General features: G+C 51.3%; 1 long non-coding RNA gene across 1 annotated transcript; it reads left to right on the top strand.

The window, feature by feature from the left end:
• The first annotated feature begins 420 nt into the window (after nt 1-420).
• Nucleotides 421-12,545, top strand: LOC136019925 (uncharacterized). The gene is made up of 2 exons (XR_010615120.1): nt 421-507; nt 12,111-12,545. It is a non-coding gene; the product is annotated as an uncharacterized LOC136019925 (long non-coding RNA).
• The last annotated feature ends 645 nt before the right edge of the window (nt 12,546-13,190 follow it).

Raw genomic sequence — 13,190 nt, 5'->3', positions numbered from 1 at the left:
CTTTAACAGAAGTTCCTGATCCATTGATAGCAGCCAGTATCAAGCAGCCCCATAAACCAGGGTGTTTTCTGGGTTTTGGGGGGTTTTCTCTTTGTTTTGTGGTGTTTTTTTAATAACAGAGCTGAAATGCTGCAGCAGGAGGCAATGTTGACTTCTGCAAAGTGTCCTCTGCATTCATTTGCATTGAGCTTTGAAAGTAAAGCTGGGAGGCTGGTTTATCTCTGAGACACATTTTTATTTGGGTTCCTGGAGTTTAGAGGTCGGGTTGATGTAAGCCATGCTGATGTGGGTCAGCCTGCACCGCCTTGGGGCAGGGACCATGCTGACAGAGAAAGGGTTAAGGGTAAACGGTGCTGGTGCAGGTGGGGAGTTTGCTGGTGATAAAAGGGAGGGGAGCTGCTGGCAGGAGGTTAAGAGCAAGAGAGGGGGTTACCCATTGCTTCTCTGAGGGTGCTTTGGTGGAACCCAAGCCGGCTGGAGTGGTGGCTTTGGGGCAGCAGGATAAGGGTAAGTCCACATTGGTGGTACTGGCTGTCCTGAGGAGTGGAGAGTGCTGCTGTGAGCAAGGGATGTGGGGGATATCACAGGGCAAAGAGAAATAGGAATGGAGCCTGGGTGAAACAAGCTTTCAGCTGTTGTCTTGTTCTGGGCAAGGCTGGTGTTTAAACAGCCCTCAGGGACTGTATTTGGGTGGGAGGCATTTGGGATGCTGTTGTCGGGCCCCTGATGCTAGATCACACCCCACTGAGCCGTTTACTTGCTGAGAAGAGGTGGAGGCTGCCTTCCTAAATCCAGCTCCTGCAGGGCCTGAGGTCACCATTTCAGCACTACTTATTCCCAGCTGCCAGCCTGCCTGGAGCCAAGATGGGCTGGGGAAGGGGAATGAGGTATTGCAACCTGTTCCCTCCAGCAATCACTGCTTCCACATGGCTCCTGAGCAATAGCAGGGGCTATTCAGAAGCCAAGGTGAGAGGAGAGCAGAGCATCTACTGCTTTGGGGTACCAAACCAACTGTATTACCTGGGTTCAGGCAAGGGTGAACGGCAAGGGTGAGCAGCCAGACAGGGCCCAGCACCTCTTGCAGAGCATCCTGGTTCAGCTGACCAGCCTAGCTTTTGCTCCCTTCTTCCCTTGATTGTCCCTCTTTTATCTTATCACTGACCATCAGCGTAAGCAGGTACCTTGCAAAAAAGCCAGGCTGGAGCTACAGCCTTGTGTGTGTGAGGAGGGAACAGCAAATCACCCTTGAAACAATGTCCCTTTTCAAAGACGGGGCTCCTGGCAGGAGTAATCAGTTCTCCCTGGGCAGCAGCTCTGCCTAATCCTGCCCAAGTCAGGGCAAACCTGTGGGTAGCTCCTGTGGGGTGACAGGAGATGCTTCCTCAGCCTCTTGGGCGTTCCTCTGCCTTGTGGCTCTAAAGGAGGCAGGGAGGAAAGGGCAGGTGGTTTGCATGGGCAGGCACATCTGCACAGGTAGGCACATCTGCATGGGCAAGCAGGAGCCCTTCAAGGGGTGGGTTGTGCCCTGCTCTTAAGGCTGCTGCTGTGGGGAATGCTGAGTGTTGGTCCAGGGTGGGAATCGGTGTGCAATGAGGAATGGGTCATCTCAGTGGTCACCTATTGCTGGGTGGGAAGGGGGCTGACTACTTGTTTGTGGGTCAGTCTTGGTATCCTGGAGCTAGACTCAGGGCAGAGATCCTGACCCTGGTGTGCTGCAGAGGCTGGTTGCAAGCAGCCCCATGCCATGGACATGGCTATTGTCTGCAGAGCGGGTGCCCTCACCCATGAGTGAAAAATAAGGGCTGCTCAAAGATTGTCAGGGTCTGAATAATGCTGTTTCCTCCGAGTGGAGGAAGAGGCAGCACGATTGTGCTCTCTGGAGCTGTGTGCAATAGCGCTGCTCAGATTACAGGTGAGTGTGTGTGCAGAGATTTAATTTCAGGAGTTGTCAGCAATGTGTATTCACTGGGGACTTCTTTTTGCGAGTGAATCTTGTGCTGTTTTGGATGTAATATTCATTGTTTGAAATGCCCTCCTGGAGTTTTTCCCCTACCAACCTTTATCTGTCTCCGCCATCAAAAATATCTTCTCATTTTCTCTTTCAAACGGGTCCTGGAATGAAGGCTGTCGGCTGTCTTGTACCCCAGACTGGGGAATTCAGATTTTATTTACAACATGCCAGGGAATTTTACTTGCCAGTAACGACTTGTGCTGTAATTGTGAACTTCCTCTTACAAAGAGATATACCTCCCTGCTTCCCTGGTGAATGCTCACTTGGGAATGGAAGCTGGTGCAGTGCTGCTGTTTTTCAATGGGTTTTCTATACTCCTCTTGAAATTCATAGTTCTAGCAAAGGAAGGAAGGGACTTGGACCTTTTGCTGGGCAACACCTGGAGGGGGAGTTGCAGGAAGGGCCACCACAACTGGACCTGTCCTGCAGGGATGATGAAGGGGAGTCCCTCTTTCCTCCTCCGCCTTTTGCCTTCCTTCCCCAGCTTCTGTTTTCCACTTCCTTCGCCTTCTCTTGTTGAGCTCTGATCCACAGCCTGGCCCTGGGTGTTCTTGTCGTAATTGGGGATCAAAGCCAAGCGCACACCTATGGCACTGGCAGACAGGGCAGCGCTGCCCTGTTACCTGCCTGCACACGGACTGCCCAGCTTGTGTCTGATGGTGACACTCAGTATCTGCAATTAGGATGGGAGAGGAGCTGCTGCCTCCCTGCTCCTGCCAGACCCCAAGGGTGATGAAAGTTGTGTTTTATAGGCAGCGAGATAGGGCTGGGGAGGGGATCAAAGGCATCCTGCCTGCCTACAGAAGCAGTTGGCGATGCAAAGCGCAGGCTGTGCTCTCGGAGGTGATGCTCAGCACTGCGCACCAAGCACACCTCACCCTTCCAGCCTTGCTCACAGCTCCCCCTGACCGCAGTGCTGGCTCCAGGCCTACTGCTCCCCAAGGGGGAAAGCTCTGGGCTAGGCTGAGGACAGACATCCCTTTGCCACCAGCCCCATCTCCCGCATCAGGGCCCTCTCGGTGTCTTTAGCCCCTAGCATCAGGAGGCTCTTCCCTCCCTCCTGGGGGCACGCAACACCCGGGTGTGCTGCTTCCAGGGGCAGAGCTGCAGAAGTTGCGTTGCCATTAAAATGCAGCTTGTGCTGCCTGGCAAGCACGGAGCAGCCTCTGTTCCCACGGACTCATTTACCTGCTTGGAAGTGGAAAGTGTTCAGTACCTGGCGGGCTCTGCTCAGCTAATTAATTTATTTAATAACGATGCTGCTCTCCAGGCCTGGCTGCTTTGCATCCCAAAGGGTGATGATTTTTTAGAAATTCCCAGTGGAGTTGGGCCTGGTTTATTTATCCAGAGATATTTTGTTGTTGTTGCTCTCCATTCTGTACCGCATCTTGCACAATAGGGCTCTGGCTCCGTACCCCTGCTCTGACATGCTGTTGTCATACACGTAAGCACTCCGAGAGGTCTGGGGACATTCCTGTTCCACTGCTCCATGAATGCCGTGGGCTCTGCCCTCTAGGAGAGTTAAATCCTAAGGGCCCCATGAACCGGAGGATGCAGCTTGTGCTAACGATCCAGCCTAATTAACCTGGCATCTTCCAGGGATGCAGTCGCTAGAGGGAGACAGGGGAGCTGGTAGCCTGGGTGTGAATGATTCATGGGCACCCTGTTTCCCTTCCTCTGCGGTCCCCGGGAACGATTCCAGCTGGCTCAGAGGGGTGCAGGAGGATGCTCTGCCAGCTTTCCATCATGACTGTCATCATCTCGGCATTGATGCTCCCAGCTTACACCTTCCTCTTGGCTGCAGCCAGCTGTAAGTAGGGACCAGGCTGTGCCCCAGACTAGGGACAGGGATTAGGAAGGCCTGGTCACCTTACTTCAAACCTCTGCCCATTTTTCTTGCTGCCCCTGGCAAAGCTGTGGGGCAGTTGACCGGGAGCTTGTGTCCTGTTGCAACACAAAATGGAAATGCTGATCAAGGCTGCCTTGCCTTCAGGGACAAGCAAGAAATCATGGGTGTGGGAAAAAGTCTGTTATCCTGTAGGGCAAGTGCAGGGCATGCAACTGGAATTACCCAAAGCAGTGCCGATGGAGGCATCCGGGTGCTGGGGATGTTGGCTCACTGCTGGGGCATGGGTACAGGTCTTGCCCTTGCTGCCCCAGGGGAGGGGAGGAGGAAGCACATACCATGGATTGGTTTACCCAGAGCCTGACCAGTGCTGCTGTCTGGTATGGGGGCATCTCTGCAGAGCTCCATGGCAGAGTTCAGCAGTAACTCAGTCATCCAGCCTCAATCTTTGATAACTGTCCTGTTCATGTGGGTACTTCCATGGGTAGATGAGGCCATCAATGATACACTTTAGTGGTGGTCTTGGCAGTCCTGGGGTAACGGTTGGACTTAATGATCTTAAAGGTCTTTTCCAACCTTGTTCATTCTACGAACCTCTCCCAAAAGAGAAGAAAAAGCTCCCATCACTATGCCTGGATAAAGACCTTTTCCACCTGAGCTCAGATGGGCTTGGGATGCAGGAGCCTCGTCAGTGCACCGAGGTGCCCATCACTCCCAGTTGCATCTGATGCCATTCCTCTACTTTCTCACTGCTCTGCACAAGTTTCTCTCCTCTTCACCCTAAGACAGACCTGAGTGTTCCCATCGCTTGCACCCCTGGTTTGAGCCCCTGCAGGTTTCTCTCCTCCCTGATTCCTACCCCAAATGGCATTTTTCTCTGCCAATGAGTCACAGGTTGCTCTGTTGCAATACTCACCTTGCTGCGACCTCTCAGGGAGCCATGTCCCTGCATGCAGGAGCTCATTCGAGGTGCAGTGATTCAGCTCGGATCAGAGGACCTGCTCCTCTTCCCTCTGCCCAGCTGTGTGTATCCAAGGAAGCATTTCTGCCTGCTAGGGAGTGAATCACCCAGGAGTGGCTTACCCAGCCCTGCCTGCTGCAAGCAGGAAGGGAAGCTGGAGGGGAGAGGAGAAGGGGAAGGCAGCTGGGATTCACTGCATGGAAGTCCTGCACTTGGGACCAGGACCACTTTGCAATGAAACACATGGTTTTTAGGTTGCAAAGGAAGAAGAGTCGGAGTATTTGGTTGCTGTTGTACTGGCTTGCAGGCCACCACAGTGTGTCCTGCAGTAGAGAGTCGCCAGTGCCTGCCCTGCTGCAGTGCAGCCTGGTGGCTTGTTCTCTGCTGATGCTTCAGGCAAGCTGGGGCATGGCCACCATGGAGAGGATGTCCGCATTGTCATGGTTGAGCTGGCGCTGGGCTGATCTCTCAGCTGAATCCCACAGCTGCTCTCTGGAACTGGAGGCTGGGGATTTTCCAAGTGGGAGAGCCAATATGGGGCCGTCCTGCCGGCTCAGCCGTCATCTCCACCAGGCTCTTTGAGTGAAGGGAGTGAGCTTTCATTGTGTTCTTTCTGCTGTACTGTTTCATTGGCTGTGGTCTGCATTTGCTGTGCAGTTAAGGGCTGTTAATTTGAGAATGTCTGGAATAAATATAAGTTGTGGCAATGTCATCAGTTTTAAAAGAAAGCCACTTGGTGAGTCTTCCTCTTTGACCTGCACTCTGTAGCCTTACTCACTTGGTGGAAACCCATTTTTGCACGATCAGGTTCATTCAGTCTGTTTGAGAAGTGATCTAGACAATAGCAAAGTTGTGTCTGATGTGGAAACAGGTCCCTAAAGGACAGTGATGTTCTTGTCTCTATCTCCACCCTGTGTCACACCAGGCTCTTCTTGTTGCCTTCATTTTCAAGATGCTTATCCCTTCCAGCCAAGCATCCCTTAATTGATACCAAGCAAGGGGCTATTGCCTCCTGGGTTTGGGAAAAGGCACCCAACCTCCCCCTTGGTAGTGTCATCACCCTCCAGACACCTTCTTATGCATGCACGTGCATGCAGCTGCTGCTGAGGCATCCCAGGACATGGGCTGTGAGGTGCTATGGTAATTCACATGATCAATAACTGCAGGGGATGAATCTCAGATACACATCTCTGGGGCTAGGCAAGAGACCTGCAGCTGATGGATTTCTGGCACGGGAGTCGAGTGTCCCAGTAAAATCACAGCCTCTGAAAGCTAAATGGTAAGTCTGGTACTGGTAGTTGTGGGTAGGGAATTTCCTGCAAGCTGCTGACTATAAACATGGCCATTAATATTACTCTGAGAGGATCTTGTTTGTGATTTATTGGACCTGTGTGGGATAGGTCTGCAGAAGACATGTGGAATTAATCAGGTGGAACACACTGAATTGCCCTTGAGCTGGTTCAACCCATGCTGCTGCAGTGAGGGTGATGGAATTATGGCAGCGTGTGGGCAGGCTTTCCATGGGCATGCCACAGAGCTGGCCAGGATGGGGTCTGCTGATGTGATGTGGGATTAAGAGAGGATGTGAACAAGGGGCTGGAAGATGAGTTGTGAGGAGCTTGGTCCTTCCCAGGGCCAGAAATGTCCAGGCTATGGCAGCGTGCAGCTTTGCCCTGTGCTGCTAACAGGATGGGGGGCGGAGGGAGGCATGTTGCTACAGTTCTGTCATTACCACATCCAAAATTATCCTTCATATAAACAAGGCGAGCAAGCAAACCTCAGGACAAACCAGGACTCGTCTGGGGGAAGCGGGAAAAGCAGGAGCCACCGGCCAAGGGGAGCAGGGCTGTATAGGAGAGTGCTCCTTCGGGTGGTGGGCTCCCCATGCTAGCCGTGCAGGTTAACCCACCTCACCTGAGCATGCTCTGATGCTGCTGGGCACCCTCACAACGCTTGCACAATGAGTCCAAATTTGCCCTGGTGCAGTTTGGAAGGGGAAGATGCAGATGTAAAGGAGTAGGGGTACCTGGGGAGCAGCTCTGCTCTGGAGGAACTTCTTAGCCCCAGGCAAATATCCTGCAGCAACTGCATCCTGTGGCTAACGCTCAGAGCAAAGCTCTTGCTGGGTTCTATTTACCCAACATCTAAGAACTAGCCTGAAGAAAGCTCTGCTGTAAAGCCTGCATCACCCCACTCTGTGCATTAGTAGGAGCGCTTGTGCCTGCCTCACTTCCTCAAGGATGGGTGCTAGCAAACGGGCTCTGCTGAGGGCACTGAAGCAACAAAGGGGCCGCTCTGGAACACCCTGGGCTGTGGCTTAAAGCCTAGGCTGCTATATTGGCTTAAACTGTCTTCTCATTCAGCATCCCCACCTCTGCCAGATTCTGGTGGGCCTTTTCTGTCCATGGTTGTATAGGGAGTGTAACTCTATGGAACCCAGTGCTGCACTAAATAGTGAACTTTGTGTGCCTTCACTGCCCTGGCTAGGCTGGAGGTGGAGATTTGCCACTGAGATTTAGCAGAGGTCATCTGGTATTAGGTGGCTTTTAACAGGGAATTAAGCTAAGGACTTAAACACAGGAGCTTTGGAAGGGGCATCTGTGCTTGAGGTGGCTGAGTGGGCTGTTGGAGTCATTCTGCCTTCTGAGGGCTTTCCCTGGTACCTGGGGAGCACCTCATTTCAATTGCATTTTGTTGCTGTTGGATTTCCTTCATGCAAAATGAGTAATTCTGCAGACATCCTGACCTGGAAAGGAGAGGACAAAATCTTGGGTTTGTTCTCAGGATAAATCAGGTACCTGCTAAGGTCACATGTGTCCTTGGAGCATGGGGTTATTCCTCACCACCAGTGTCTGAACTTGTCTTTGATAAGGAGGTAAAGGCCATCTCTATTGGACATGTACCTGTGCTGCAGGTGAACAGCTTGAATATCCTGGGTATCAAATGAGAGGGGTAAAGGCATTGAAATGAGGAATTCCAAGCATCAGGACAGCAGGAATTGAGAAACAACCAGTTTCTTGACCGATCATGGGAGAAACCCAGCCTTGTGGTTACCTTGTGGTTGGCTTCAGCACAGGCTTTGCAGCCATGTAGGCAGATGGGTGGTTGAGATCTTCTAATAAATATTGGCCAATACTGCTATGGTTCAGTGTATGCCTACATAGGATGACTGTGAGCAGCCTCAGTATGACTGTTGGGCAATAGTTTGCTGTTATACAAATCACACAGATGTTGCACAACCAGGGAGGGGTAATTCTTCAGGTGTCCCAGTGCCTCAGCTGTGGCTCTGCTCAGCTGAACCCCACTTCAGCAATGCTGTGGGAGCAAACACAGGGCACACAGTGCTCCTCAATGTCATGTCTTGTTCTGGGTGCAGAGGACAGATCCTGCACCCCTGTATCTTTTGCAGTGTTGTCTCTAAGGAGCATGTTTCTGGTGGAGGAACCTGTCCCTCTGTCCATCAACCAGCCCTTGTCCCTTCATTTAGCATCAGCCAGAGCTGGGCAACGCCACAGGAGCGATGGTTGTTGCACAGAGGTGCCATCAGCAGATTTAAGACTGCACTCAAATAAGCTTGGGGCCAAGGTTTTCATTCAGTTTTAAGTCTGGAGAACTTCATACAGCCCCAGGGGGCAAGGAGCCCAGACTGGCTGCAGCTCCGAATACATCCCATTGTGTAGATTCACTTTGTCTCTGCTGCTGCTGACAGTGTGAGGTGTTCAGATGTGGATCTGCACTGCCAATCCTTAAACAGGCCTGGATTGCTATTATTGTCCTCTTAATACTCCCTAAGCTGGTTATAGTGGAAGTTCTACTTTACACACTACTGTGTGTTCCCTGCCAGCCCTTAGCACAGCTTATCATAGCTTCAGCAGCATGGAGGATTCCCAAATGAATAGAAAATGATGGGGAATAACTTCGTTAGGCACTTGTAAAGGATTTCCCCTTGCAAAAGCAGAATACTGTGTTCACAGGAGAAATTACAAAAGGATTAGGAGTGAATGCACCTCTGCAGCAGAAAGAGCAGCAGAGGGGGACATGAAAATGCAGTGGAGTGGCTGTGGGCAACTGTGCAAGCTCTCTGGGCTGAGTAGAGGCAAGCCTGGGGTACCCAGAGCTGGCAGAGGGAGAGCTGAGCATCCTGGTCATGCGCAGAGGGTTCTCTGTGCCCTCAGGAGCCTGTCCCAGGGCAGATAAGCCTTTGCATCTTCTGGGGCTGAGGAAAGCTGAGGCATCACTGGCTGTGACTGAACCCCTGAGAGGCCTGATTTGGAGATGCTTTAAGCCACTAAATCCAAGGGGCTTAAGGTGGACAGGAGCTACCTGCTGGTTTTTGCTTCCCTCCGGGTGTGTAGATGTGGTTTCAGGGGTAAGCCAGGTGCTTGGTGACTGGGCTGGGCATGCGCTGCAGATCTGGTTGTGAAACCTGGGAAGTAGGGCATCCATGAGCATAAGTGTCTTGGACCAAGGCTCTTGTAAAGTGAGGGACAGGCCCCCATTCCCAAAACCATGTGCACTGAGCCAGAGCGTGCAGTGCTGTTGGAGAGCAGGGCAGACGCGGAGCAGGCTTTCTGTGGCAGCTGGCAATGCTCAGTGCTAAAGACCTGGCCAAATGTGGTCCAGCACATCCAGCAGAGCGTGCGCGCATGGCCATGAGCCCCCCAGCGCACAGCGGGGACATTTGCTTCCTGGCTGCAGGATTTGAAATCCTTCTGCTCTTTGTTTTCTGACAGAACAGGAGAATGTGTGGGTCCTCGAGCTTTGGTATCTCTGGTTTATCTCCTTCATCTAAATGCCCGAGGTAGTTAAGGACAGGGAAAAGAAAGCCTCTTATCTGACTGCCAGCAGCACTGAAAGAGCCCTCTGTGTTACCTTGTGGTTTACCATTTCCAAAGCGTTTCTGTCCAAAATCACCAGAGAACAGAATGGCTGTAGGGGACATGGAAAGAGCAGCATGGACGCAGCTTGCTCTTGCTTACACAGGGATGGACCAGCATTCACAAGGCAATTAGAGCATGGGTTTCTGGTGGGCACCAGATGGACAAATACCCTATAAACTCTTAACATGGATGTACCATGTTAAAGGAAAGTGGTTTTCTGCTGTGGATGCATGGACTATGTAAACAGTGTAAAGGCAAAGTGGCAGCAGGTGCTGGTGTTACACAGAAGAGTCGACCTGAGCGTGCTTTTATTCTCAGGGGGATGTGCTGTCCTGTGTGAGGCTCAGGAAACAGTAAACTGAAGGTGGGGGAAAGTCTGTTCTCTGCCAGGGCCTTTGATGAGAACCAATTCTGAAGGCAGAGCTAATTTCAAGGGAAAGAATACAGATGTTTGGGTGATTTCAGGATCAAGGCATCGCCTTCAAAGCTGGTTGGGCATCTCGGGCTTACCCAGGGTAGGTGGTGTAAATAAAACAAGTGACCTGGAAGATACAGCAGGTCTTCACATCTCTGCTTTCTCTTCTGCTGGCATGCAGAGGCTCAAGTATCCGCTTTTGGTTGGCAGGGGAACAGTCCTGGTGTGTGTATGACACCAGTGATGGAGAAAACAATGCCCAAGTTGTGCATGTACAGAGATAAGTGGGTTTAGGTACACAGAATAAATACATGAGAACACACATATGTCAACACATCTTTATAAGCTGCTAAAGCAGAAGTTTATGCAGAATGTATTTATGTGGAAATACATCTTCAGTTAGTAAACACCAGTTTACTCTCTCCTCCATGTATGTGCACAGATGCCTTTCAAGCATGGTATGAACATGACTAAGGGGGAGTAATCCTGCTAATCGAGATGAGAAAAGATATGGAAGCACATTAAAGAGGGAGATTACACATTCTTGTAAAGCCTTCAAAGATGAATTCGTGCACTGGTACACAAATATGCAGGTGGGGGTGAAGAGATGTACCCAAACACATCATCAGGGAATTATACCCACAGAGAGGTGAGCAGCCCCCCTCTCTTTTTGGATGTGCGTTTAATGCCTTTGCGATGATAATTAAAGCCCCGTTTGGGTGTTACACCTTGCGATTTACTGTGGTCTTATAAATCTTTCAGCAATTTGAAATCTACAGTGAACAAAGGTATTGCAAGGGTTTGGAATAGAAACAAAGAGAAGGAGCTGCTGCACTGAGCTTGGCAGAGGGTACCCTGGGCTCTCTGGGAAGAGTGGCTGATAGGCAAGGAGAGTAGGAGGTCCTGCAGGGATTTCTAGCCTAGGAGACAAAAAGACATTACCTGTGGACCCCAATTCCTCCCGTTGAAGGGGGGCACCCATCTCAAGTACCTTGCCCATCTGGCTGGCCCTTATCCTCATAGAAGGGGATCTTGGGCAGGCCCTTTCCAGTAGCTTCGTGCCTTCCAGGAGAGCTTGAGGATGGAAGGGGTGAATGTGGGCTGGGAAAGCCAACGGTGCTGTTGGAAGATGTGGGTGGAGGTGGGCAGAGGGTGCAGCTGAGAGCAGACAGAAAGGTGGTGGAGGTGGTTTTTGGGATGGACTTGGAAAGGGAATGGAGCTGGTGAGGGATATACCTGTGAGTGATGGAAGTGGAGCAAAAATAATTAGACGAGGTATGAAATGGTTGTCTGTGGCAAAAGACACTGGAATGGAGAACTAAACCAGTGACTGTGTCTGGAAGAATGAGGCAGAGGACTGGATGGAGACACAGAAAGCAGGAAAAAGAGGGCACGAGGATTGTGAGCTGTGGCTGTAGTGTGATAGAGGCAGAGCAGCCATTGTAAGGCCTGGATGGCTCCTAAGTTTCAAACACAGGGTTTAAAGCTCCTGTTTGGAAAACACAGCCGGGATGCAGACAGGCAGGGGCTGGGGGCAGGATGGGACCTGGGTGAGAAATTAAAGCATGGTGAGCTGGGAAGATCAGTCATTGCATTGCCAGCCTCCTCCCAAAGGGCTGAGAAGGATTGTCTTGGAGACAGTTGGCTTCACAAGAGGCATGATACACCAACATGGTTCCATTGATGTGGTACCTGCCTGAGCAGGCACCAGGAAAGTCTTACTGATAGTCCCACAGTGACTGGGACAACACCTGGGGTGCAGAACAGCACCCAGCTCTGTGGATGATCTGCCCTGCCACCATGAGGGCAGGGAAATGGAGAAGGGTCACTGCAGGGATGTAGCAGAGATATATGATCTGCCTCTAGCCCAGCACTATCCGCCACATCACATATGCTAATCTGGCCCTTGTCAGTCAGACTGCTTGCCTATGCTATTGCCTCTGGGGTTTGTTTTGCTATTACAACACTGAACTGGTTTTATTCTACTGTCTGGCCAGGTTGCCTGATGTCCAGTTGGTGGTACAGTGGCTCTAATAGTAGTCACAGTGGTGACAGTCCTGGCCACTCCTGACAAGCAATCAAAGCAGAAGGAGCTGGAGGTGATGGTGGGACTGAGCGGTGGAGAGGCACCACAGACCATCTGCAGGGAGCATGGGGCTGTCTGTGCGCTCAGCAGTGAACACCGTGATTGGCCCGGTGGAGATGGTGATTTCTGGCTTCCTTTCTAGCATGAGATCATTCATTGGATCCCCACCAAGAAATCAGCACTCCCTCCTGCAAATGGTTCAACCCTGCTGAGAGCATCTGTGCTGATTGTCACTGGAGATGAGCCTCCAAGAATGCCGACGGGCTGATTCTACAGAGAATCGGAGCCTGGCCACTTGTGGGTGGATGAGAGAGTAAACAAAAGGATGAAAAACTTGGTCAGTCAATGCCTCCCTGTGCTGGAATCACTCTTGTCTTCACCAGGAGAAATGGGAGGCACTGGGAATGAGCAGCATGAGCAAGAGTGGAAATGAGTAAAAGCCAGTGGGAGGTTTTGAGTTGCTTTATTTGCAAATGATCACCTGTGTGATCATCACTTCCAAAGCAGCACATTGGGTTCTGCAAGGAAGAAACAATTGTGTTGCCAGGCTACTTCCAATCCCCCAGATAATCCACAAGAAATCCGCCCATCTCTTCTAAGGCAGCTCAGGATCAGACTAAAAGCACTTATCTAAGACCCGGTAGCTAATCCCATTGCTGGGAATATAAATCTATTGGGGTGGGCAGCTGGTACCCTTTGATTTGTTCTCATGTTTTTCACCCTTGCTCCTCTGCAGGTCTCCAGGGAGAGGTCACAGACAGGTTCTGGGTAGGAGAAAGCCTCAAGAGATCAGTGCCTGTTTCCTCCCAGCACCTTTGTCTGAATGGGGAAGGAGAGACTGATGGGGCCAGAAGCATGCAGGCTTATATTAGCCTGTGGGTGAGCAATGGGCTTGTCAGGGAGGTTGGAAGCAGAGCCTCCTGTTTAGCTCAGGGGGAAGGTTGACTTCACTCCAGAGAGATGGGGTAGAGCCGGGGTGGCTGCTGGCTGT

The sequence above is a fragment of the Lathamus discolor genome, chromosome 10, assembly GCF_037157495.1.
Source record: "Lathamus discolor isolate bLatDis1 chromosome 10, bLatDis1.hap1, whole genome shotgun sequence".
Taxonomy (NCBI): Eukaryota; Metazoa; Chordata; class Aves; order Psittaciformes; family Psittacidae; genus Lathamus; species Lathamus discolor.
The sequence above is the reverse complement of the archived record's forward strand: the minus strand, read 5'-3'. Positions and strand labels throughout refer to the sequence as shown.